The sequence below is a fragment of the Octodon degus genome, unplaced genomic scaffold, assembly GCF_000260255.1.
Source record: "Octodon degus isolate 3935 unplaced genomic scaffold, OctDeg1.0 scaffold00023, whole genome shotgun sequence".
NCBI classification, from domain to species: domain Eukaryota; kingdom Metazoa; phylum Chordata; class Mammalia; order Rodentia; family Octodontidae; genus Octodon; species Octodon degus.
In genome coordinates this window covers 6983106-7008130 of record NW_004524599.1, presented here as the reverse complement: position 1 = coordinate 7008130, position 25025 = coordinate 6983106, and the positions used below count along the sequence as shown (strand labels likewise).

Sequence of the window (25025 nt, the reverse complement as noted above, 5' to 3'; positions counted from 1 at the left end):
AGAGAGAGAGACAGAGAAAGAAACAGAGAGAGACAGAGAGACACACACAGAGAGAGAGACAGAGAGAGAGAGAGAGAACAGAAAACAATGTTGAGTTAGTAGTTAGTGTGTCTGTGTTAGGGTGAAGGCTAAATGATAATTTGAATACTGTCCTGTGGGTAACAGAAAGAAATACAGAGAAATTCTACTCTGCTCAATTATTTATCATATTTTCCAGCCTCAGAAAACTGATTTTAAATGCATAACCCAAATATTGTCTAGTTAGAAGCATTTTCTAACTCAAGAAATCAGGCAGTAGGAGTGATGCTTAGACAATGAAGGAGCAAACTATGCAGGAACTAAATGGATTCCACACAAGCCTGGGAGATTTGGGGAGCTCTGTGAGTCTGAGGAGGGGAATGGCCCTCATTATTTTAGTGATCACAGAAAGTAAAGAATGGGGACCGCTGTGAAAGTTGGTTGCTATTCTGCTTTCTCTGACTCTTTGCCTCCTCTGCAGCTCTGCGGGGAGAGGATGGAAAGCTGTGGTGTACACTGTTTGCCAGCCACAGGAAGCCTCATTGCCTGCTCCCAGAGCTCCAGAGGGGGCTGAACAAGTCTATTCAGTGATCTCTCATGCAACAGATCGGCAGAGCTCTTCAGACCCCATCTAGGAAGGGTTCCGGGACTGAGCGTCTGCGATCCCTCCTCAAATCCATCCAAGTCTGCTGAGCCCCTGAGGAGGCAATGAGGACAGCACGATGGACTTCTTAAGATGGGATCAGTGGCCCTCTAAGAAGAAATGCTTTCAACCTTACTTCCTGTCTCTCCAACCCATGAAGAAGCAACTAGCTGGAGTCCACACAACTAGCCAAGGAGACTGGCAATTTGATCTTGGAATTCCCAGTCCCTAAGAACATGAGCAAGAAATTTCTGTTTATCATTTAAGACACTCAGTCTGTGACAGTTTTGTTAAAGTAACCTGGATGCCTGAGACAATGGATATATCCACTCCATCTTCCTTGTCTCTTTAGGTAGAAAGAGGATCCTGGACAACATAAGACAACGTAGTAGATCCATTTAGCTCGGTGTGAATTAGGCTTGAGCAAAGCTGAGCTATAAGAGCTCCTTCAACTCCCTAAAAAAGGGGCTGAAATACAGAAAGAAAGTTTGCCTTACAAGGGAATAAACCAGTCACTATGAAATACAAGCTACTTAAAATTACATCATGTGTGATTTTCATTGATTTGTTAAAAGAAGTATATCACCCATACAAATAAAAATAAATGATAATTATTGAGTATCTCAATGGCCTGAGCATTTACTAGGTACTTCACATATGTTCTCTTTTTCTTTTCCTATCACAGCCTAAAGCAAACATTATTGTGCTATTCAGTGCTTAAGGAAATCTTATCTACAGATTTGAGTGGTTAAATAACTTGTCCGAGGATGCTCAAAGCATAAACAGCAGAGCGGGGCTGGAAGCCGCTGTTATCTCTCTCAAGAACCAATCATCCTACAGGGATGCCTGTACTATCTTTGCAACTCTTCAAGAAGCCAAAAAACATTCTAAAATTAAAAGTTTATTTTTAAAAAATACTCCATTATGTACAATGTTCATTACGCTCGTTTTCCCTCCAAATAACTTCTACAAGGCTTTTGCTTTGTTTAAATGCTAAATTTCGTAGAAATCTTAAAAAGTAAGAATGTCATGTTTTCAATTGGGGCTCATGCCAACACCTATAGCAACGGCCAAAGTATTGCCCGTACTCTTCCATGAAAGGTACAGAGCTTGCTGCTTGCAAAGCTCCCAGGAGATGTCAGTTGTTGTCATCATCAACGTCATGGCCATCCTCACCACCATCTTTGGGAATCATCACAACCTATGTTGTATTTTAAAAATCAGTATGCATGCTAAGCCACCCTCCAGGCTCAGTGAAAGGCCTGGGAACAAGAAATGTAGTAAGCATCCAACCCCATTTTCTGAGATGAGTTGTACCCACAGCTGGATTGTTCAGGAACATATCTCCCAACAGGCAGTTTTAGCTCTGTTTCTGTCCCTGATCTGTCTTTGCCTCTGGGGAAGAGAGACGTTGTCAGCGTTCTGTGCTCCCCAGGCCTCCTGACCACTCTGTGGCTTCCATGAAACGGATGTTCATGGTTGGGCTGCAGCAGTCCGGAACTGCAAGTCACACCCTCCATAGGTGGCCTTCCTCTCGGGCATCCTCCCTCAGCTCTAAGTCAGGCCCAGCTACCTGGCTGGCTGTGCTGCACATCAAAGGCAAAGCTATGAATGGAAACAAAATCAATGTGTCCTTTGTGCCTGGTGGATACAACTAAAAAGAGGCCAAATTGTCTTTTCTTACAGTGTTCTTCCATGTTTCTTATCCCATTGGTTTCGTTTCTACTGAACGCTAACAAGTGCTTGCAAAGTCCTGGGTTCTAAGAAGAACAAAGGCATAGATCCAGCAGCCTGATGCAAACTCTGAAAGCAAGAGTTCACTGTGGCTTTGCTGACCCGGCATTCTGTGTGTTCGTGAAGTGGCAACGCCATCATATGAGCTTGCTCAACATTTGATCAGAGTGATGTTTTAAAGGACATCACAATAGTTCTGGGAAATACCCTCTAAGCTCAGCACTATGCAACAAAACTTTCTGCAATGATAGAAAGTTCTATTTCTGTGTGGTTGAATACGGCAGTCACCAGTTTCACGTTATTACTGAGGCCTTGAAATGTAGCTAGAACAACTAAAGAACTGAAATTTTAATTTTATTCCACTTTCATTGATTATGAGTTTAATAGTCCCAAGTATCTAGTGGCTATCTGATTGGGCAATAGAGCATCAGGATAACAAACCATCCCTATTTACCTGGAAGAGGGGGACTTCTTAGAATGTGAGTCTTTCCTTACCCAAACTGAAACAACTTCAAGCAAATTAAGCCAGCTGGTCACCACAAGTTGGGTTCCTTTATAAGATATGTTCAGCAACTTTGACAGTGAGAACTAGACAGCAACCAGTGTAGCATACAAGGGCAAGAAATGGAAAGACAAAGAACTAGTAGGGGATAGTGGTACACACCAGTCATCCAGCACTCTGAAAGGTTGAGACAGAAGGATTGCAAGTTCATGCCCTGCCTGGACTACATACTGAGACCCTGTGTCAAAATAAAAATGGGGTAGGGAAAAAAGCCTAGTTGGAAGACCCTGAGTTCAATCCTTAGTACTGGAAAATAAAAAAGAATTGAATTTTCCTTTCCAGCCAAAGATGAATAACTGTTGATTCTCTGAAATAATGAACTGATGAGACTGTTTGATCCTTGTAAGTGAAACAGTATATGTCAAATCTCAGCAAAAGTATGACTGTAATAACACATACTAGACACCTAACCTCAACTATTTGTAGCACCCAACAGTGATCAACATGACTACAATTTGAATCCTTCTAGAGACTGAAAGGCGACTGGCAGTTCCATCAAAACATCATGATTACCTTCATCTTCTGATCCCAGCCAAAGCTGTGGTTAAGATCTACCAGAAGTTTCTTATCTGCTATCATATTTCTGCAAAAGACATCTATTTTAGTTAACTTTCTGGCACTATGACAAAATCCTTCTGATAATCATCTTTAAAATGAGGAAAGATTTATTTTGGCTCATGGTTCCGGAGCCTTCAGTCCAGGTTTGCTTAGTCCCACCACCATCGCCCTGTGGTGAAACGTCATGGTAGGCAGGGAATAGGGCAGAGCTGCTCTTGCTACAGTGGCTGGGAAGTGAATATGGAGAAAGGAGCAGCATGGGTCCCAGTATACCCTTCAAGCACACACTCAGAGGCCTAGCTTATCCTCCTACCCTCTACTTCTCCAGTTTCTACCACCTCCCAAAAGCACAGGCTAACTACCCAGCTTTCTACACAGGAGATGAAGAGGAGGTTTAGGGTCCAGCCTGTAACAGCTTGTGGAGCCCAACATTTCATCTACCTGACCACCTGAGTCTCGACTTCACCTGCAGAAATGAATTCCTTTAAGAATAGTCTTCTATTAAGTCACAAATCTTCTCTAAAAATCACTCTTCCATGACCATATACTAGTACTATGTTGCCATTTTTTAACTGTTCAAATTGATCTCAACTGTCAAGGATCTGAAGAAGGAAAGAAAGTGCTCCATTTTTAATTATGCATCCTTCTAAGTAAACTATTTTGGGCTATGTTCTCCATATGGGTACACTCATGGGAGTTATGGTCCATTCCTATGTTAGGTAAACATGTATTTTATATTTTAAGATCAAAACCCACTATCAAATTTTATTTTGATTCATGTTGCTTTGTTTCCCTGCTCTTACTTCTCTGAATCATTTGACCCAGATCAGGTCATTGAGGATATTTGAACACATAATTGATTACTTCATACCCAACGATTTGAAATCTAAAGCTGTTTGGGGGCTGAATCAGCATTAAAAATTTCAAATTTTAGAACACTGCCAATTGCAGATTTTGGGGATTAAGGATGTTCAAACTGTACCTACGAACAGCAGTAGAACTTGTTGGCTGAATCACAGTAGCTGTGTCTGTAACGCTGTCTGGGGTGTTTTTGTGTCAAGGAGGAATGTAAAAAAAGAGCATACTAGCTTCAACATCCGAGCATTTGTTATTTAGATTTTTATCTCTTGAACTTTGTTGTTTCCCATTTTTTATTCTTTTTTGCTTCCCTTGTCACTGGGTAACTGGAGGATGGTGGTAGAGAGCAGAGTCACAGTTGCTGAGATAATTATGAGACTGAAGTCAAAATTTTGGGTCTGGGTTTGTGTGTCAGTCTTTAAGTGAGCCCATTTATTTGCAATTTCCTGGTTACCAAACTTCATTTTGCATAAGAATCACTTGGGACTCTCATTCAAAAGCAAGATTTTTGATCCCACTCCTCAAGATTCTGCTTCATTTTGTCTGAATAGGGCTCAACAATCAGCATTTGTAGTCAAACTTCCACCCCTCTACCCAGCTCAAGGCATTCAAGATCAGGTTGTGCTCTTCTCCCCAGAATGAAGGGAGGATTGAGAAACTTGTATCACTGAAACAACTTTAACACTAGGCAAAATAATCCAGACCTAATGACACAGTGACCCTTGCTCAGAAGCATGGCCTCTGTCACATAGCTGGCTGGAATAAATGGGTCAGTGGAGTGTAAGGGCATAGGAGCACAGTTGTGGGTGCAGGTATGGACAAATACAACAACACGTAGAATTGATTTTTCTTCTCTCAGAAGCAAAGCTTGTTTTGAATATTTCCATTTTAATAAACAAAATGATCTTTTAGAAATTACACTGTTTAAATCTTATACCTCTAAAGAAATATTGCTAACTTTAAGTCTCATTAATAGATATGCTTTTTTGTTTTTTGCCTTCTCCAAAAAGAATTGTTTCATTTTTTTCTATCGGGTTAAAAAGGAGACTCAGGTGAAGTCTACCATGATCCAAGCGCACGATGTACTACTTGCTATGGATGAGTTACTTAATTGTGTGTTGTGGAGAGTGTAATTAATTCCTGGAATGCCCATAAGACCCAACAAAGAGTTGCACACACGTGGACCTTCTCTCACATCCTAAACATACCCAGACCTGCCCGTACCCCAGTATGAACACCGGTTTCTAAAGGCAGCACTCTAGATACAGTCATTGATAAAGATAGGAATTCTTGAAACAGAAATAAAATATTTCAGGTACAGGTTCTCGACAGTCTTGTTGCAATGCTTTAGCTTTTCCTGTTTTCAATTCTTTTGAGAAATGATCAGAAGAGAAATGCTCTTGAAATCCTCGTGGTTTACAATCAGGCCTTCTATTACGTTGGCTGCTTTGTCATCTCCCATGCCACCCACTTCCATTTGGGGCTAACCTACATCCCCATGGAAACTCACACTTCTCTGGTGTACCTCTAGTATGATCTTCAACATTTACGTTTCTCAGGCACCTATCTGTTAATCCCATCCGCTGGTGGTTGGAATATCTAAAGAACTGTGATGGGAGCCGCACAAAGATGTCAGGCTTGACTCAAAGGCAAGCTAGAGCGGTCAGTAATTTCCCCATTGCCTGTGGGGGGCGGGGCAGCTCTCCCTCGGCCCCGCCCACCACTTCCGGCTGGATCTCACACCGCTGAAAGACTAAGGCACCGAACTTTGCAGACTGGGCTAAACTACAAATGTCTCAGTTTCATTCCTTCCCAGGGGATAGGGAAGATTTTTTCCGGATTGTGAAGAAGAAAATGTATTATAGTTGCTCTCCTAGGCTTTGAAGGAAGAAAGATGGGGAAACAAACACTGAATTTTAAGGCCTCCAGGTTCCACGGATGAGTCATCCCCTGCAGGAGAGGCTGATGCCAGAGGACTGTGCTTATCTGGCTGGGCTAGGTGGGTGTGGCCCAGTGCGGGTGTGCTCCACAGCTGCAGGTAGCAGGACACACCTGCGCTGGCTTTGCTTCGCTTGTGTCTCCCTGGATTGCGGGGAGGGGGGGGGGCTAGGTTTTCCACAGCTGTCACTAAGCAGCTGAGCCTGCCCCGCCAGCTGGATCTCTCCGGGAACTTTCTGGTAGCAACACCTTATATTGACTCCCTCGCCTACTACTGACTTTAACACTTGAAAGTCCAGGATTAATGAAGTGATGCCCAGGCAAGTCGGGAGGGCTTGGAAAACTCATCACGCTGCCACCCACAGCTCTGTGATGAAGTTTCCTTCAGCAAGCTGTGTAGCCCCATCTGAGGTGGTTGGTGCATGAGGGAACCGGCAATACGCAAGACAAAGGAAAGCCCTTGGGATCAAAAGATGCCTTGCAGTGTTTTGGGTTCCTGGTTCTCTAGCCAAGAGAGACATTCCCCAGCACCCATTTGTCCTCTTTCACTGAAACTGTTCATGACATTAAGACTTCATGTGACTTCTCAGGAGAACCGCATTTGAGCAGGCACCTGGCAACGCCTTATGGCACACAGGGGAAATGTGTAGAAAACCCGCGGTGCACCTCTCTGCGCACTACCTCAGAACCTCTCCTCCTCCTGCGATCACAGCCTGGAAGTCGCCCTGGCTGGCCCCGTTGCAACCAGGGAAAATGGAGAGCGCTGGAGACCCAGCGAGACTTCCGGGACACGGGATTTCCAGGCCCACGTCACACGTCCTGAGATCAATGGTCCCTGGGAAGCCCTGTGGGCCCTGGACTTGTCTCACAGCCTACGCTTCTTCCCAGCTGGCAGCCAGGCAGGAAGACACTCACTCACCTGCAGGCTATTTCCCTTGGGACTCAGCCTCAGCTGCGGAGGGGTTCTTACGTCCTCACCGTGACTGCAAAGGTCTCCCTCGAGAGCTGGTAGTAATTCGTGTCGCTAGGGGACCACAAAGTGGCTGCACTTTGGAGAGTCTCCTGGCTGCTGAGAAGGTGGACAAAGGTGAGCAGAGGGCACACCTGAGACTGCCGGGAAGAGCGGGCGTGGCCACCGGCAAGAGCCACTTTCTTTCTTCCTTTTTCTTGTGAGTGGGAGTTCAGAGGCAGCTGCCTCCAGCCTAAAGGTCCAGGAACCGGGCATGCAAGGTGGGTGTGCGAGTGTGTGGCTGTGTTTGTGCATGCTGCTGCGGCCGGGGTTTGTGCAAGCACAAAACCAGGTTTCTCCTGAGGAGTTTACAAGTGGTTTCTCTTTAATGAAAGTTCCATTGTACATGAGGCTACAAGAGCTTCGGGATTTTCTTCCAGGAAGCAGCATGAGTTAAAAAATGTGTAGCAAAACCAAATTGGCTTTATTCTTTTTTTTTTTTTTTTTTTTGGCACTTGGATCCTCTAACCCACCCCCTCCCAAACAAAATCTAATGCTGGAGCCCCAAATTATAAATGAGATCAAAGCAAAGTTTCTCGGGTTGGAGTGTGCATTTGCGCAGAGAGCCAGATCCTCCACACACTCCCCTTTCCGTGGTGAGGAAAGTCCTCCAAATCCCCGGAGCAAATACTGAACAAATCTGTGGAGAGCTGAAAGAGACCTGGCTCTCAGGTTAGACCTTCCTGTGGAGGGCAGTGAGGACAAGGGCCACTCGTTAACATACCTGTACCTCAATTTCCTCATCAGTGAAATGGAAGTAATAACATGTATGTATGCTTTAGGACAAGAGAAAATACACCAAAGGAATGTAGAGCCTTTACCAGTCCAAGAGAAAAAAATGACCCAAGGAGATTTCTCTTTGCTCAAAACTTTTTATTTTTTGTGTATGTATGTATGTATGTATGTATTGGTACAGGGTCTCACTGTGCAGTCCAGACTCATAGTGATCCTCCTATTTTCAGCCTCCCCAGCGGCTGGGATTACAGGCATGCACCACCATGACCAGACTCCATCCCCAGCTCAACGCACCTCGGGGGCCAGGCCATCGCAGCATATGGTGCTGGGAGATCAAATTCAAAACTTTTTAATGACTATTACCATTGTACTTTTCCAATAGCATGTGTGTGCTTTGTCTCTCTGAAAACAGGGCAATCAAGACAATAAACGGACCACTCACTAGATCACAAAGAATATGTGTAAGTCATCTTCTGATAAGGGCTTTCTATGCAGCATATGTCAAAATCTCTTACAATTCAACAGCAAAAGACAAAATAGGCAAGGAACTTGAAAAGTGATTTCTCCAAAGAAAACCTACACAATAGTCAACAAAAAATAACTCCTTTGCAGTAGTAGTGTAAATCAGACTCACCATGAGACACCTCCCCATTGCCTAGAATGACCATAGTAATAATACAAAAAACAGAAAATGTTGGTGAATACATGGAAAATTTGGTGCTTTCATACATTGCAGAAAAAAAGTGAAATAGTATAGCCTCTATGGAAAACAGTTTGGTCATTTATTAATAAGTTGACATAGAATTTCCATATGACTCAATAATTCCACTCCTAGGTATATACCTAAAAGAGCTAAAAACATTTTTTTAAAACTTGTACACAAATGTTTGTAGTGGCTTTATTCACAGACTCTTAAGAGGCAGCGACAACCCAAGTGTCCATTAAAAAAAAATGAATGGGCAAACAAGATAAGGTGTCTGCATACATTGGGATAGAAATCAGATTAATGTTTGTCAGAGGCTGGCAGGAGGGAGGGATTGAGAATGGCTCTTAGTGGGTACAGCTTTCCTTTTAGGGGAGGGAAACATTTCGGAGCCAGGTGGTGGTGGTGGTGGTCGTTGACCAATGTTGGGGTACACTTAATTCCACTGGCACATGCATTTTATATTACTGCAGTATGTCTTTCTGGTATGTGTATTTGCCATAATACAGAAGACAAATATGTACCAAGCTAAAAGATAGCCTGTGCACTTCATAAAGGGATTTTGAAGGCTTCATTTTCCTTTTTTCTTTGACCCTCTTACATGGATAACAAAACAACCCTGGAGTGCCAGGACCTTTGTGTTAATGGAGTCTCAGCCCTGTTCTGGGGCTGACTGTCCTCCCTAAAGCTGAACACAAGTGGCCCCAGGGAACAGGAGCGCCCGCTCTCCTCTCAAAGGAGGACTTAAAAGGGAGCATCAGGAGCCTAGCCAAGAGCCTACAGGGCCCCGCAAGGCTCCCAGCTCCTTGCCCTGGCCCTGGCTCCTCCCAGGTGGGGCGTCTGCATCCACCTCGAGCCTGGGCTTGCCCTGTGTCCCTGTGAAACCCAGAACCCACCCTTTCTCCTGCTCTTCTCTGCAGAGGGGGGTATATAGAGAAATGTGGCCTCAGGGACACTTGCAATTTCGAATGTGAACCAGCTCTTGGAATTCTAGGTTTTGGCATGTTATGGACTGAATTTTGCCCAGATTCCACTCCTCAGGTCACTTCTGCCATTACCATTATTTTTAGCTGGGGGCGGGGCAGTCATTATGGCCTTTGTACAGCTGTCATCTGGGAAATCTTGAAGCTTTTCACTTCCTTTTTTTTCTCTGTCATATCCCTTTGGGGAGTTCATTCTTCTGTGTAACAAACAACAGCAAAACTCTTGGAAAGGGAAACTGACCCACTTCAGCCAAGAACAGGATTCTCACTGGGGAGGGAGCACCCCACCACTTACCTGCCTCTCCCCCCTTCTCCTCTGCCTGTTGCACATAAATGTTTGTCCTGCTCTGAGGCGCCTCCCTGGTCCCAAACTCTTAAGGAGGGAATCCACTTGCTCTTGCGTGACAGGCTTCAGCTACCACCTACTTTATCACTCGACAGTCTACATTTAGTTTAGCGCCCCATCTTCCCAGTGCAGGTTTCCAGGGTGCCACCAGAAGCAGAAGGATGAGTCGGAGGTATTGGAGATGGATGGGAGGAGCCCATCAGGACCAGGAAGGAGAGCACAGCCTCCTTAGCAGGAGAGCTGGATGGTGATATTCCCAGGCTGCCCTTAGACACATCAGACTCTAGGACTACACCATACCTCTGAGTCAACTCTGAAGGGAGGAACAGAGCTGCCTGTAATGAAGTAACTGAGCTATTCTTTCCTTCTGCAGCCATTCAGAAGCACAGGCTGTTGGCACACTGCACCGTACTTGTTAACCACTCCAGGCAAAGAAAGAGCCACTCATTCTGATTAGCTGTCAGGACTGATTTTAAGCCATGCTATTATATGGTGAAGAGGAAAAAGGAAATCCAAGGGAACTGTACTTAAGGCCAGTGCCTAATCAGGTTTTTTCCCCTTCATCTATTTCATACAAAAGCTGCCTGGAATTACCATTGTGAACCATTTCATTCCTCCCTTCAAGTGCTAATTAAATGTGAAATTTTAAAATATATACTCCTCTCTCCAGGTGGAACAAACTGAGCCCTTTGTAAATTCCTCAGTGCCCACTGGTTTCCCCCGCAGCTCTGCCTCACTGCCTTGTACCGCTACTTGCCTTTCAGGCCACAGTTCCAGCAGAAATAAGTATAGAGTTATTATTTCTGCCAGGGCAATACTGCTCCTCGAAGAGGTTGGCCTGATTTGAGGTGAGTATGGGTGTGCTTGAAAGAAAGCAAAATATCAGGCCTCCTTTGCTTCTCTCTTTTCATACCCACTAGTTCCCCAGGATGTCATTGGCAAACATGACACCATTTGCTTTTGTTCCCTTTACAAATATTTTCCACTCAAGCCCTATTTCTTACTTACAACTACTGAGCGTTTCACCATGGAAAGCAGCTGTTCTAAACTAGTGAACTGAACACCCCAAGCCTGTGTGGTTTTGATTCAGGAAATATTTACTCACCGTTTGGTCTCAGCCTCCTCAGAATCTGAAGCAGCTTGGAGTCTCTGGTTCTTGAAAGCAATGCACACACTGATTATGTGCAGGGATGGTAGGAGCTGATAGCAAAGTGGGGGCACCTGGAAACCCCAGCTTATCTGGCTACCATGGTTCTTCCAATCTCATAATCGTCCACTCAACAAATAATTGCCAAAATCTTACTGTATGCTTGGTAGACAAGTTGGGACCACCAAGGGTGACCATTCAACCCAAGGAGAGCACTTATTACAGTGAACTTCTGTAAGAACTGAGTACTCTATAACATGATCTAGAGATTTTATTGGGTTAAAAACATAATGTAATTCTCCGTTGACATACAGTAATCCTCCCTGTCCCCTCCAGCTTATCTACAGAGCCTATGTGACCCCCTGAAACCATAGATCCTATCAACTTTAAACTTTTTTCCCTATGTACACATACTTCCACTTATCATTTAAGGGAAGCACTTAAATATTGCTTCCTTTGACATACCTGAAGTTCTACCACCATTGCTCTTCTACTTTTATAAAATAAAATTTAATTGCATTTAAGTGCCGCTACCCACTGTGATAGTCAATCTGATTAGTGACATGGTTGCTAAGTAACTGATGGATGGGTAGGGTATACAACAGGGATACAATGGACAGAAGGATAATTCATGTCCTAGGTGAGACAGAATAGGACAGTGTAAGATTTAATCATGTTATAGTTTAAAACTTATGAATTGTCTGAGATTTTTCTGGTTAATATTGTCAAATCTCAACTGACCATATAGGTAAATGAAGTCTAGAGAGTGAAAATGTGGATAAGGGGGCACTAGTCTCATAATACATTTTATTCATTTAAACATTTTTACATCTATCTTATGATGAGTATTCTATCTTATGCTAAGTATTCGTCCAAGAGAAGACTTATTTATATGTTCCATAGACTTGGGCCATGGAGATTTGGTCCTTTGATTAGAAGCACCAACACAATATTTTCACTTTGATTACAGGTCGCTTTTGGTGATTCCCAGCTTGACCGAGTGTGGCATTTAGAGAGGATGATTTTTATACTGAACTAGGGGATTTGGACCAGGAGGTATTCATGGAATACGTACAGCCTCATGATGCAAAATCCAAGTGACAAGGTAAATTATGAACAGCAAAATGAGGTGCAGGGTATTAAGTATGGATAAAATGACCAAGTTAGACCAGAGCAGAGAAAAGACTTTGATTAGAAGTATTATATTTGTTTAAAAAGAGTAGGTAAGAAAGGCAGGTGGACCTCAAACTTGTGTAAAACTGACAAACCTGATTAAAGATGTACGTCAGGGAAGGATTCCATTAAAAATTATTACATGCTTAACCTCTAGCAATAGAGATTGCTGAGTGCCCAGAGTTGTGGCTGTGAACCCCAGAAATGGCAACCTGCATAAAGGAGAAGAGTCATGTCTGAGAAGTAGATCACACAGCACTAAGATCCAGGACACTCACAATGTGTGGTAGAAAGCCTCCCCGGGAAGCATCCTGTCAGGATGAGTCTGGACTTCTAAGTTCCAGTTACCAAACCAAACAAGTTAAAGTTGGGGCCTGGAATCTATCTTCTAATGGCATCTTCTGTGCACAGCCGCCTGGAGGTTTTCAGGCTATCAAAGAGTATGCATGCCATGAGCAGGAACACCATGTTCCTGGAACTCATGGCATCAGAGAATGGATGATGCGGGGGTGAGGGAGCATTTGACAGAGGGACTTTTCCAGTCTCTGAAATCAGTCACTTGGCTTCCTTGAACACTCTTATAAGAAATTTGGATGGATGGGAGGGGAGAAGAATCAAGCATGTTTTTATTTAAATGATGATATCTTCAAGACAGGACCTGGAGTTTACCTGGCACTTGTCAGCAGAGATGCTCAGCAGGCAAGGAAATGAAATCAGGAACAACTTCCATGCTTGTTCCCTTGGAGGGCTTTGCAGGCTTCTCTCTTATCTTTCCTCATCCCCTAAGACTGCCTACCACCCGTCATAAAAATCAAAGGCAACTTTTGTTCCACAAAAATCAATATTATTTGTCTACAAATATCTCCCATAATAGCCAAGCCCAAAGGACTTTGTCCAAAGCCACATCAGCTAGGCCTCACCTCAACAGAAGAGATAACTCTGTTCTCATCATAGATGTCCATAAAGATCTGCATTGGGCAGAGGCTGAGAACTTGTTTTACTAGACTTGGAGAAGTTGGGGGAATTTAAATCTTGGGGTTAACTGAAGATGAATAGTACAAAGCTAGAGTGAGCTTGCCTTGAAGTTCCCACCAGGGACACATCCATCTCATTAGGTCACTGCATTCAAGACCTCAGCTGAACTTCCCCTTGGCTAGAGATAGTTCTACTGTGGAGCAGTACTTCCCACAGTTTCGTGTACACACGAGTCACTTGAGGCCTGGTTCCAATGCAGATTCTGTAGTTCTGAGCAGTGCCCATTTGCATTTCTAACCAACGTCAGATAGTCCAAATGCTCCTTGAGATGTGTGCTTTGAATCCTAAGGATGTGGTGAATTTACTTGATTGTAAATGGGCCAGTAGACAATGGGTTCAATCCAAGTTCTTCTAGACTTTGTGGGAGTTGCTTAATGTCTTGGAAATTCTGAATTTTCATCAATAAAATAGCAAGTAATCATATCTGCTTCTAAGAATTGTTTTCAGAGTACAATGAGAACAAGTAATTCACTGGCTGGTGATTTTGAGAGCAGCAAAAGTAGTTGATTGGAGGCATATACTGGCCAACTGTTCTTCTATGGGCTTTCCCCAGCAGAACTGAGAAGAGGAAGATAAGGGCACGCAGCTTCTCAGCGACTGTCCCCATCCCCATTCCTGCTCCCTTGGTCAGAGTGAGGTCTAAGCAAATGTGAAAACACCATGGTGCTACCATCAGGAGCAGTTGAGACTCTGTCCCATGGAAAATGCAAGAGCGAGCTTTGTCCCCTCTTCCTATCTTATTAAAGAGAAAGGATGGATAGTAGGAAATGCTATTTTAATTGAGATATTAGCATTAATATGTTGAGACAGATGAAGCCCTTCTCTCTTAAGATTAAAAGTGATAATTCACATGAGAGACTTTTGAAATATAAAGTCTTATTATCAGGGAGCTTCACTGTTACCAAGGACCTCCTGGGCCACCTGTCAATTGTGTTGAATTGGTGACTGTCTTATAATCCATCCAAATGGAAGTGACTTACCTAAGTCCTGACTGTTTAAACTAGGGTAGAATTAAGTATGAGTGCTTTGAGAAATTCCTGCATAAAGGTCAAACAAAAAACATGTTCCCTTGAAGAATCATTAAATTGCTAAACCAAATTCCTGTCAGGCCCCTTAAGATGTTCTGTAAGGTTTCTTTAAATTATTTTTCACTTTGGTTTTCTGCCAGAAGTGAATGTGGATGCATCAGTTACCTCATAAGGAAAACCTGTTCTCACAAGTTTTATCGCACCACTTGGCAGAGAAAAAAGCTTGAGGAGAGGCTGAGAACTTTCACATATATGCAGAAAGCTTGGGAATTCAGCCATCTTGACTTACCGCCCACCACCGACAAGAAGAAACTTCAGCAAACTCCGAAAGCCAGGATCTAAGATTCCTCTCCTAATCAGAAAAGAGAAGCCTCTACTGCATCCAACTTTCACTTTGGAGAAAATGTCAGGTTGTTATGAGCCAGGCCATTTTAGAATTTTGGGGACAAGGAGGAAGTTCAGAGGGACTTTTCAAGACTCACAGCCATTACTCCCCTCCCGCTTGCCATTAACTAGGGAATGTTCTCTCAGAAAATTGTACCCCCAGGAAAACGTCAAAAGGGGACCAGGAGGATGAGCAGGTATTACAGAAAGGGGAGTAGGCAGAGCAGCTGTGTTTTGTTGACCCATTCTGTGTGCTTGGGAGTCCACAAGAAATATGAGAAGGCTGCATTCTAGAAGGAAAACAAAGGAAATACTGGAATATAGAATTGGAAATTAAGACTGTCTTCACATTACTCATAAGTTAATAATTTCTCTAGGAGTGGGAGTTTCTTGAGGATGTTTAGGATTTATTTTAAGCTGTTGAAAGCTTTGAAATAGCATGGTTTCTCTTTTACTATTTTCATGATAATCAGAAACTTCAAACCTGAGGATTTGAAAACCCACCCACCTTCAACAGATGCAGGCAAATTGTGTGGAAGCACACAGGAAACCTCTCACACTCATTAGAGTTTATTTGGGTCCTGTGAAGTACATGTGGATGCCGCGTGTTGATGTCCTTGTAGATGTGAAATGGTGGGGTGCTCACTGCTTATACCCCAGCAGTGACTCCCACCTATCAGCGATGCCCTACTGAGTCGCTTTTCGCAGTCAGCATTGTGGAATATGTACATCTATGTGTAAATCAAGGGCCATGTGGTGTGAACCTACATGGTAGGCACTATTCCATAGAGACTGGGAAAGAAATATGCTACGAGAAGATTTGACTCTCCTAAACTGGTCAAGTGAGTTTATGAAAAATTATACATGGAGAGAAAATTCAATTATAGATCTGTATCTCACTCCGATCTACCCACGTTTCTAGTTAACTGAAATGGAAAACAAACCGCTGGACCTGCTCACCATTTGTGAATTTCACAGATAATTTTATTCCAGGTGTGAAGAGTCCTAAAAGACACAAAAATAAGTACAATGTGACTACATGAGTCTGACTAATAAAGTCGGATACATCATGGCACATAGTGAAAATGAATAAATTGTAATGGTTTGGATCTTAAATGTTACCTTATACATAAATTAAAGATTTGATCCTAAACCTAAGAGAATATTGGGAGGTGCAGATATCTTTAAGGGTGGGGCCCAGTAGACATAAGTTAGGCCACTGAAAAGATCGGGACCCCAGCCCCTTCCTGTCTCTCTTTTGCTTCCTGACCACCGGAATGTATGGTGCCATTACAGGCCCAAAGCAACAGGATCAAGAGTCCCTAGCCTGAAGCCTCCAGAAGCATGGGCCAAAATAAATCTTTATCCTTATATGTTGTGTACCTTACTTATTTTGTCACAGTAACAGAAGGCTAACACATAAATGTTAGCTTCTATTGTCATTACTTGTATAATCAAAGACTTCTAAATCTAGAAGTATAAACGCCACTTACCTATTTGTACAAGATGTAAAATACAGAGTATATTGTTGGCAAAAAAAATCCTATAGGAATTAAGAGAAAGAAAAAATAATTTCTGGGTATAATAACTAAGACATAGTGTCTTGGTTTGTGTTTTTTTTCAAGGAGAACAATACAATACAGGACACATTTTATGAAATTATTTTATAATGAATCACCAAAAAATCACATACAAAAGTGCAGGAAATCTGTCCATGCATTGAAGACCAAAGAATTCAGCTGAGGGCCTGGATCCTAATATCCTACATGAGTCCAGATGAAAGCCTCACAATAGAAAGCCTCATGACAGTGCCTCTCACAAGTCCACCTGGAGGCCTGGAGCCCACGACAGTGTCTCCTGCAGGCCCACTTCATGGATCTGTGCTGAAAAGGTACAAAAGTCAGTGATGTAAGCTAGAAAGTCTACGCAAGTGGGATGAAGGATCTGTGCTAGCAGGCCAAGGTATCTGAACCGAAGCTGGGAAGCAACATTCAAGGAAAAAAACAGAACTCCCCACAGAAGTATCACAGCCATCCTCAGTGACAGTGAGGTCCCAAGCTCCTCCAGCAATGAGGAAAGCTGAGTTCCAATCAGGAAAGCCAATGCAATAAGTTTCTCCATGAGAAGCACACCATCTTCCCTGGAGCCAGGAATGATGCTCAAGATGAAGACCAAAGCTCCCACAAAATGAACGGTAGCCATTCACAGTGACAACAAAGGTCCTGAGCTCCTCCTTCAACAAGAAAACCAAGTTCACCAGGAAAGCCAGCATAACCAGGTCCTCCAGAACAGCCCAAGAGAACCACCAGTTTCCAACAGCTTCTCCAAACAGCTTTCCTAATAACCTGTCAGCATCTCCAGTTCTGCCTCTTATGCTGCTAGCAACAATCACTTGCTTAGTTCAGCTGAGTGTAACAAGTTGACCCCCCAGTTAACAATCCACTGCACATGATAAAGACCCCAAGACCTTCCTCCCCTCATTACGGTATGTTTGAGGAGGCCATTGAATATTGGGCACAGTGCCTGACTCAGCTTAAAAGAGGACTTAATGTAGTTCTTTGTGGGGGGGGGGTCAGTCCATGGTAAATTGACTCCAAAGCAGGACCATTGTGGCAGAAAGGGGTAGTGGTCCACAGGGCCCTGGGAGCAGGGAAGGGTAACAGTGCCAGAGAAGAAGGGGTGAAGGGCCATACACAATGTCCCAGGTCACAGGTCCACAATCCCCACAGGCATACCCAGGGGGGTGCTTGACTCCTCTGCTAGGCACTTCTTAATCTAATGAAGCTGACATTTTAACAGTCACAGCCATCAAGGAAGATTTTTGCAAGGAAAGATGGTGCTTTGGGCTGCACCACAAGCCACCCAAGTGCTTCTCATTTTCGTAATAATAAGTGTGTCTCTATGTACAATTAACTGGTTCTAATTCTCCTAAGATTTACTTATAGCTGTAGTCATGTAGCTCAGATAAAGGATTCCCTTAGCATTGTTTGGCCAATGTGTTTAGATGGTAACAGTATTGGACTTGGTAGGTAATTCTGTGATCACTTTATTTTTCTCATGATTCCATAAACTTTGCATCTCTTAGCAGCCTTTCTATAGTCTGAATAAAGGATTTTTAAAAAATATGTCAATTGCTTTTCTTAAAGAAATACACTTGCTGACTCTGCTCTTTAAAATGCTACCTGATGGAGTTCAGACTGGCCTTGAATGCATTTGTAGCCCAGGTGGACACACTCACAGCGTTCCTCCAGCCTTGGCCTCCCAAGTGCTGGGACCACAGGTGTGCACCACCACACCAGGCTTCAGGTCTCATTTTTAAGGTACACCAACAGAATGGTGCCTTGAATTCCTCATAGTGCTGCATCTTGGTTTTGTTCAAAAATGTGATAATGCTTCAATCTGATCACAAGGAAACCATCCTCATGTTGGCAAGAGCTAGGGGGCCAGCTTCTGGTTGCCAGGGAGCTGTGGGTGTTACTGGCTACAGGCATTGTCTGTTATATAGGTTACAAAAGATAATGCTCATTTATAGATGGATAATTGCTTCTTGTATAATTGCTTCAAAAGAAGCTGCCATAATATGATTAATCTCTAACATGTCTTTTTACTCCTTGTACCTGGGGCTCTAACAATCAAATTATTCATTGAATATTTGTTGACATACTTAGCTTTGTGCTGGACACTGGGAGGCATGATATTTTAAAACAGCACATAGGATATCCCTTGGCCTTAAGAAGTTTTAAATCTGTAGGAACAATACACAACAGGGGGAGGACACATGACCCAGTACAACACGTATAATAAATATTCCACAGTAAGCTTCAGGCCAAAAGAATGTCTAAGAGTTCAGAGAGGAAAGAGATCAATACTGGCCTGAGTAGTTAGGGTAGGGGCTGAGGAGAGCTCTTTCTGTCTACACTGCAGGGCACAGACAGCCTCTCATCATAGGACCAACTACCCAACGGCCTTCAGAAATGAAAATCCCAGACAGGCTGCTTATCTAATGAATGCTCCATGTAGCCTCACGTGTTTTCAAAGGCTGTGACTAGAAAGCCTGCTCTCTGGGAGCACTTTCATACTTTCCACTTTACTCTTGAGCAGAACCAAATGATCAGTCACTTCTCCCTGAGGAAAACGTCCAAGTTATCTTGTCAGGGAAGATCAAAGTGTCCTGTCATCCTCATCTTTTGCACAAAGGAGAAGGGGAATGTTTCTCAGCTGAAAGGGAGCAGGTCTGCTCATATTCTCAAGAGGAGTTGACTTTCTAAAAAAGTTATACCTGTCCCCATTGGAAAGAATGACACAACAGCAGTGCAAGCACCCCTTTCACGTAACAATCAACTGTGTGTTCCCTTTTCATAAGCTATCCTATATTCCAAGGCCAATTGGAATAACAGCTAGAGTGAATGTGGGCTGGCTGATCTGAGGGCCACCATCTTGAATTTATATCAGTCTCTTTACATGACGATGTATGGATGTTTTCCTGGTAACAGACACCACCGCAAGGTCACTGCCATGTGTGGGAGAGGCTTTGTGACTAAAACGTTGTGACCTACACACCACATATTCACAGAAAATCTCTTTCATCTGTGGTGGCAGACAGAGAGTCACTGCCTGTAGCCAGCATAAACTCTGACAGAGAAGCCTGAATGCAAGCCTTATGGGCAAGCAGAAGCCTCACTGCCTCTCGCTCTGTACATCGTTGAGCTGACCATCATTTGCTGAATGCCTATGAACTGCCATCACCGCTGCAGCACCCACCCAAGAGAGGATGCGCAGAGCCTCAGCTCTGAGCTCTAAGCCTGGGCAGCCATAGTCTCGGACACACTCACACACTGAACTCAGTATGGGAGAGAGTGGCAGTAGAGTGATATTGAAAATGCCATTGATATCAGAAGGAAGAGCTCCTTGCTCCAAATAACATATAAAGACAAGACAATTTCCAGCTGTTGTGTCTTACAGGATAATTTAGAGCTTATGTGAGAAATGGAGAAGGTCTTAGAGTGTATAAGGAGCTCAAAATCGTCTCATATGGATAGAATACAGGGTCTAGGGCATTGAGGTGGGATGCCAGCAGTAAGGGATAAAACCCAGATGAAAAGCTGGTCTGAAACAAATGCTCTAAGAGGCCTCAGTTGTCTCACTAACCTCAGGAGTCAACTGGAGGGTTGCTGGAGATTTCTTGCAGAGAGGATAATATGATGAGCGAAGCCTCTGCCTTAGATACCTGTGACCAGGGACTCATGGGCAAGGAGACAGTGCAGGAAGAGAAGTGACTGGCTTGGGGGATGCCAACTGGTGATCAGCTTGGAAAACCCAGGTGACCTGAAGCAGCGTGGTGCTGGGTAGGGGAGGCCCAGCCGAGGGATGCTGCCAGAACCCTAAGTGGCAGAACTGCAGAAGAGGAAGGGGAGCTGTTTGAAAGTTGTTGGGGAGCTGTTGGAAGCTGCTGGTTCGCTTGGGCTAGTCTACTGGGGGACCTTGTCATGCCAGTTTTCCTGGTTGTTCTTGTCAGAGGAGGAGCTTGGGACCTCGTTGTCACTGAGTGTGGCTGTGGTTCATTTTGGGGACCTCACTGTGAGCATTGCTTCCTGGCTCTGGAAGGGAAGAAGTACACAGCTCAGTCTCTTGGAAAAGCTCTGGCGCATTTGCTTTCCTGGTGAAAACTCAGCTGTTCTCATCCTTGCAGGAGCTCAGGACCACCCTGTTGTTGAAGATGGCTGTGGTACTTTTCGGGGGAGCCCAGGTTCTTACTTTGAATGTCACTTCTTTGAGGAATCCAGTGCAGATCTCTCAGATCCTTCACCCCACTGGTACAGACTTTCTAGCTCCCACCACTAACCTTTGGGCCTTCCCAGAGCAGATCTGTGAAGCAGGCCTGCTTGAGACATTGTCACGGGCTCTAGGCCACCAGTTGGACTCATATGCGGCATTGCTATGGGCTCCAGGTCTTCAGCTGGACCCATGTAGGACATTGTCTTGGGCTCCAGGCCCTTAGCTGGATTCTGTGCTCTCTAGTGTTTGGACAGATTTCTTGACTTTCTTTTTGTATATGATTCTTTGAGTGACTATTATAAATAATCTTATGAAATGTGTCCTGTATTATATAATTCTCCTTTCAAAACCCCAAACTATGACATCAGGTACTATGAGAGAGTTTGATGTTACATGAGGGAGAAACAGTGCTCCAGGTTAAGAGAGAGAGCCCAGGGTCATTCTAGTGTTCGCACATCAAATCTTAATGAAGAGCCGGGGAGATGGCTCAGTAGAATAAGTGCTTTCTGGCAAGCACAAGAGTCTGAGTTTAATCCTCAGTCCCGCAAAAAAAAAAAAAAAAAAAAAAAAATCTTAATCAAGATGTTATCATGTACAAGACAGTATAGATATAAAACAGTTTTATCCACTTAGAATTTAGATTTAAATCAGCAAAAAGCATCAAGCTAAATAGGGCCAGCCTGATAGCGGATTAAAGCGCCTGCTTCAGCAGAGCACAGTGGCCTGGGTTCAATCCCCAGCATGGCCTTCCAGCCAAGCCCATGAGGAGTGATGAGATGGCAATTGAGACTGGGCATGATGGCATGCACCTGTAATCCCAGCACTTGGGAGGCTGAAAACAGGAGGATCACCGGGAGTCCGATCTACATAGCGAGTCCCTGTAGATCCTGTAAGCCCTGTCCTAAATACAGAAGAAAAAAATAAAAAGAATCAAGCTAAATATAACACTTAAAATTTCACACTCTAAAGCTGTGATCCCCAACATTTTTGGTACTAGGGACTGGTTTCATGGAAGGAAATTTTTCCACAGACTCTGAGAGAAGAGATGGTTTTAGGATTATATTCTCAAAGGAGCACACAACCTAAAACCCTCATGTAAGCAGCTCACAGAAGCATTCCCAGCCCTGTGAAAGGACAGGAGAGTGACAGCAGAGTCATTGAATCTAGTGTTGTGGCTTGTCTGACAGGAAATAGAGCTCATGTGATGCCAGTGATGGGAGGGGCTGAAAATACAGCCTGCAGCTTACTTCGTGTTGTGTAACACGGTTGGGGACCCCTGCCCTAAAGCATGCAAAAATGGTCCTCTTCAGCTCTCTGAGTTGGGTAACTTCTTGTGTTGCCTATTTTAATAATGAAAGCGTCCTTTTCAAGATCTAAAATAATTCATGGTATTAAAAGAGTTAATTGAATAGAGGAATACATAAAGGAATGAGTGCTAACAGGAAAATTGTCTGCCTCTTGGCCCTTCTCTGGATGTAGGGCTCCATCTCCATCTTAGCTCACAGATGTAGTAGGAAGGGTTTGGATTCTAGAATCTCCTTAGATACTGGGAATTTCACCTTCTTTGCTGGGGAAAGTGGAGTCAGTTTGTTAACCACTCTGAGTCTCATTTCCTTATTTTAAAAATAGGCATGGGGCAGACCACTACATCTGGCTCATACCTGCAACCCCAACACGCTTGAGAGACTGAGGCAGGAGGATCACAAGTTCAAGCTACACCTGGGCAATTTTGCCACTTGGTGAGATTCTGTCTCAGAAAAAGAGATTCACAGAGACAGAGACAGAGACAGAGACAGAGACAGAGACAGAGACACAGAGGCAGAGGCAGAGAGAGAGAAAGTAAAGAAAGAAAGTTGGGAATGCTGCTCAATGTGAAGGCCTCAGATTCAATCCTCAGTTAAAAAAAACAAAAAAAAAAAACAAAAAAAAAACCCTACATTTCCAGCATAAAATATAAAGGTTCAAAGGATTTAAGAGTAAAAATTAAATGAAATGTGTATTTCCTTGCCGGACACAAAGGAACACAGATAAAAGTTAGTGTAATGGTTTGGTTTAGTCCTCCTTTTAACTTCCTGCCTCTAGAGAATATTAAAAAGCATCAAAGGCAACCCCTGTGGGTTTTCTACCCTCTGCCAAGAGAGGAGCAGATCCCAGGGAGGGCTGTGCCTTCAGCCTGGTCCCGGGGGTCAGAAGACACAAGGAGCAGAGCCAGCAGAGCTGCTGACGAGCAGCACCCTACGAGCGAGACATGATGACTGTGGTCAGAGCGCTCTGAGGTGGGGGAGCTGTTATCACAGCGAAAACTAATACACCTTCATGCAGCTTTTCCTCAGCAAACCCAACTAGTACCACGCTATAGGCTCCATTTTTCCCCCCTTTCTCATTTCCTAATTGTCAGGTTAAATGACTGTTTCCTATTTTCCTGTGCCTAAATTGAGTGTTCGATTTGGAAACCAGCTCTTTCCTAATGATCCCTAGAAATCATCTCTCCAAGTTTAACACCCAAAGCATTTTAGTTGTGTCTGCTTTGTAGTTCATCACTTTTTAGCTGCAATTTATGATTGCTTTTCACACTCATGGTAGCACTTATGGTTAATTTCCCAACTTCTAGCCCATCAGAAATGGTTAGTCTATGTCAAACATTGTAATACCAACTTTTTACTAGTGATACATTGAGCCATAGTCTTAGAGTTAATGAACAAATAAGGAAAAGATCTGGAGGATTTCTAGGAAAAAATTCTCTGCTTGCACAGGCTAAAAAAGAAGAGCCAAGACCGAGGTGGTTCTTCCCCCATTCTTTGTACGTTGTGAATAATATGAGGATTAAGCAAACCCAAGGGAAGAGAGCAGAGTGCAAACAAGCCCAGAGGACTGTTCTTTTCTGAAAGGATTCCTCAGCACCGACAGAGGGCTTTCCCCAAGAAAGACACTGAGTGAAGAAGTACAAAGAAGGCTTTCTAGGTTATTATTTAATCCTGAGATAGAAGACCTTTAAGTAAAGTACAATGATTATGGGAGCCAAAAGATGGCATCAACGTGTATGCTTACTTCTAAACAAAACAAGCAAGTAAAGCTTTAATGGAAATAAGTACCACTGACAAGGAAAAAAAAATTGAGAAAGAACTTTCTAGAACTTTCTATAATGCTTGTTTCTGAAGTCTTTGTAAACTAAGTTAAAGATTACACAGATTTTCATCTGTACAAGAAATCTAGGCTTCTTTCTGCCATTAGACTCCAATGAGTGTGGTCATGCCAAGTAAGGATGAAAATCAAAATTACTGACCAAGGATCACATGTTAAAAAAAGTACTTTAGCATGTGACATAAAATCAACAAATGTTTCCGGTATTCATATAGCATTCACAATTGGAGATTGTATATCAAGTCTTGGGAAGAACATAGTATTATATTTCGTCAGCCCAAGTTAGCGCTGTCATTTTCTCTTATCTCAGAGAGTTGCACAGAGGTCTGATTACTCTTGCCAATCTGTGTTTTGACCATTTCTGAATTGAATGAAATAGTTGATGACACTTCTTTGGGACCTGTTTGGACTGTGAATTTATGATCTTGAAACACTAACATAGAAAATCATGTTTGGGGCTGTTTTAATTGCTCAGCTTCCTATTATATAGTATGTACAGTTTCCAGTATTTCCAGTACTTTAATAAAGTGAAATTTTTCAGTTTTAGATCAGCATCAAGATGTTGGTCATCACTCCGAGAATAAATGCATTTGAAGTTTTAAACCTTGGAAGAAAAGTGATTATTATAAAACCCATCATGTGGTTATTCATTGCTGGGCTCCGTTACTCCAAAAAACAAGAAGAAAATAAGTTTTCTCTTGATCAATGATCCTTTCCCACACACACACACTGTACATCCTAAATGCAAAGGAAAATTAACAGGAGCAGGAAGAAGTACAGTACCAGTAGATAAAAGTTCTTGTGTAAGTCACCAGTACACTCGGAGGCAGGAAAACCTGTTCTGCAACCATTTGTTCCATTGCACATTAGTTGCAAAAGGTTAGCTATTCTTCACCTTCTTGTGGACACCATAAATGATTATCAGTTATCTGTGTGCTTGGTCTGCAAAGAGAGCACAATTTCACGTCAGTGGTATAGGGTTAGAAAAGTTTATGCACCATTTCTGACGTTGGAAGTCTCTCTCAAGGAAGTGAAAAAACAAAAACATAATTCTGGAATGCAATTTACAACTTTTGAAATGACTGCAGGGAGCCATGTCATTCAGCCATAAGAAAGAGCAAAGCCTTGTCTTTTGTGGTGTAGATAGAACTGAGGTCACCCTGTGGGGCAAGGTGAGCAGACACTGACGGACAGGGGCTGCATGCTCTCATTTTGAGAATCAAAACCCATCTTGTGGAAGAATGGAGTAGAACAG

At 43.3% G+C, this 25025-nt stretch overlaps 1 protein-coding gene and 1 long non-coding RNA gene across 3 annotated transcripts in view; one reads left to right on the top strand and one right to left on the bottom strand.

Moving 5' to 3' along the window:
• Adtrp (androgen dependent TFPI regulating protein) overlaps window positions 1–7305 on the bottom strand; it is a 104575-nt gene extending 97270 nt beyond the window's left edge. For both annotated transcript variants that reach the window (XM_004628437.2, XM_023712163.1), the window contains exon 1: window positions 7231–7305. The gene's annotated coding sequence lies outside the window, so the exon portion shown is untranslated. The remainder of the gene's footprint in view (window positions 1–7230) is intronic.
• Window positions 7306–7311: 6 nt separating this feature from the next.
• LOC111815900 lies at window positions 7312–10772 on the top strand. Its single transcript, XR_002820526.1, has 3 exons — window positions 7312–7398; window positions 8468–8516; window positions 10461–10772. It is a non-coding gene; the product is annotated as an uncharacterized LOC111815900 (long non-coding RNA).
• The last annotated feature ends 14253 nt before the right edge of the window (window positions 10773–25025 follow it).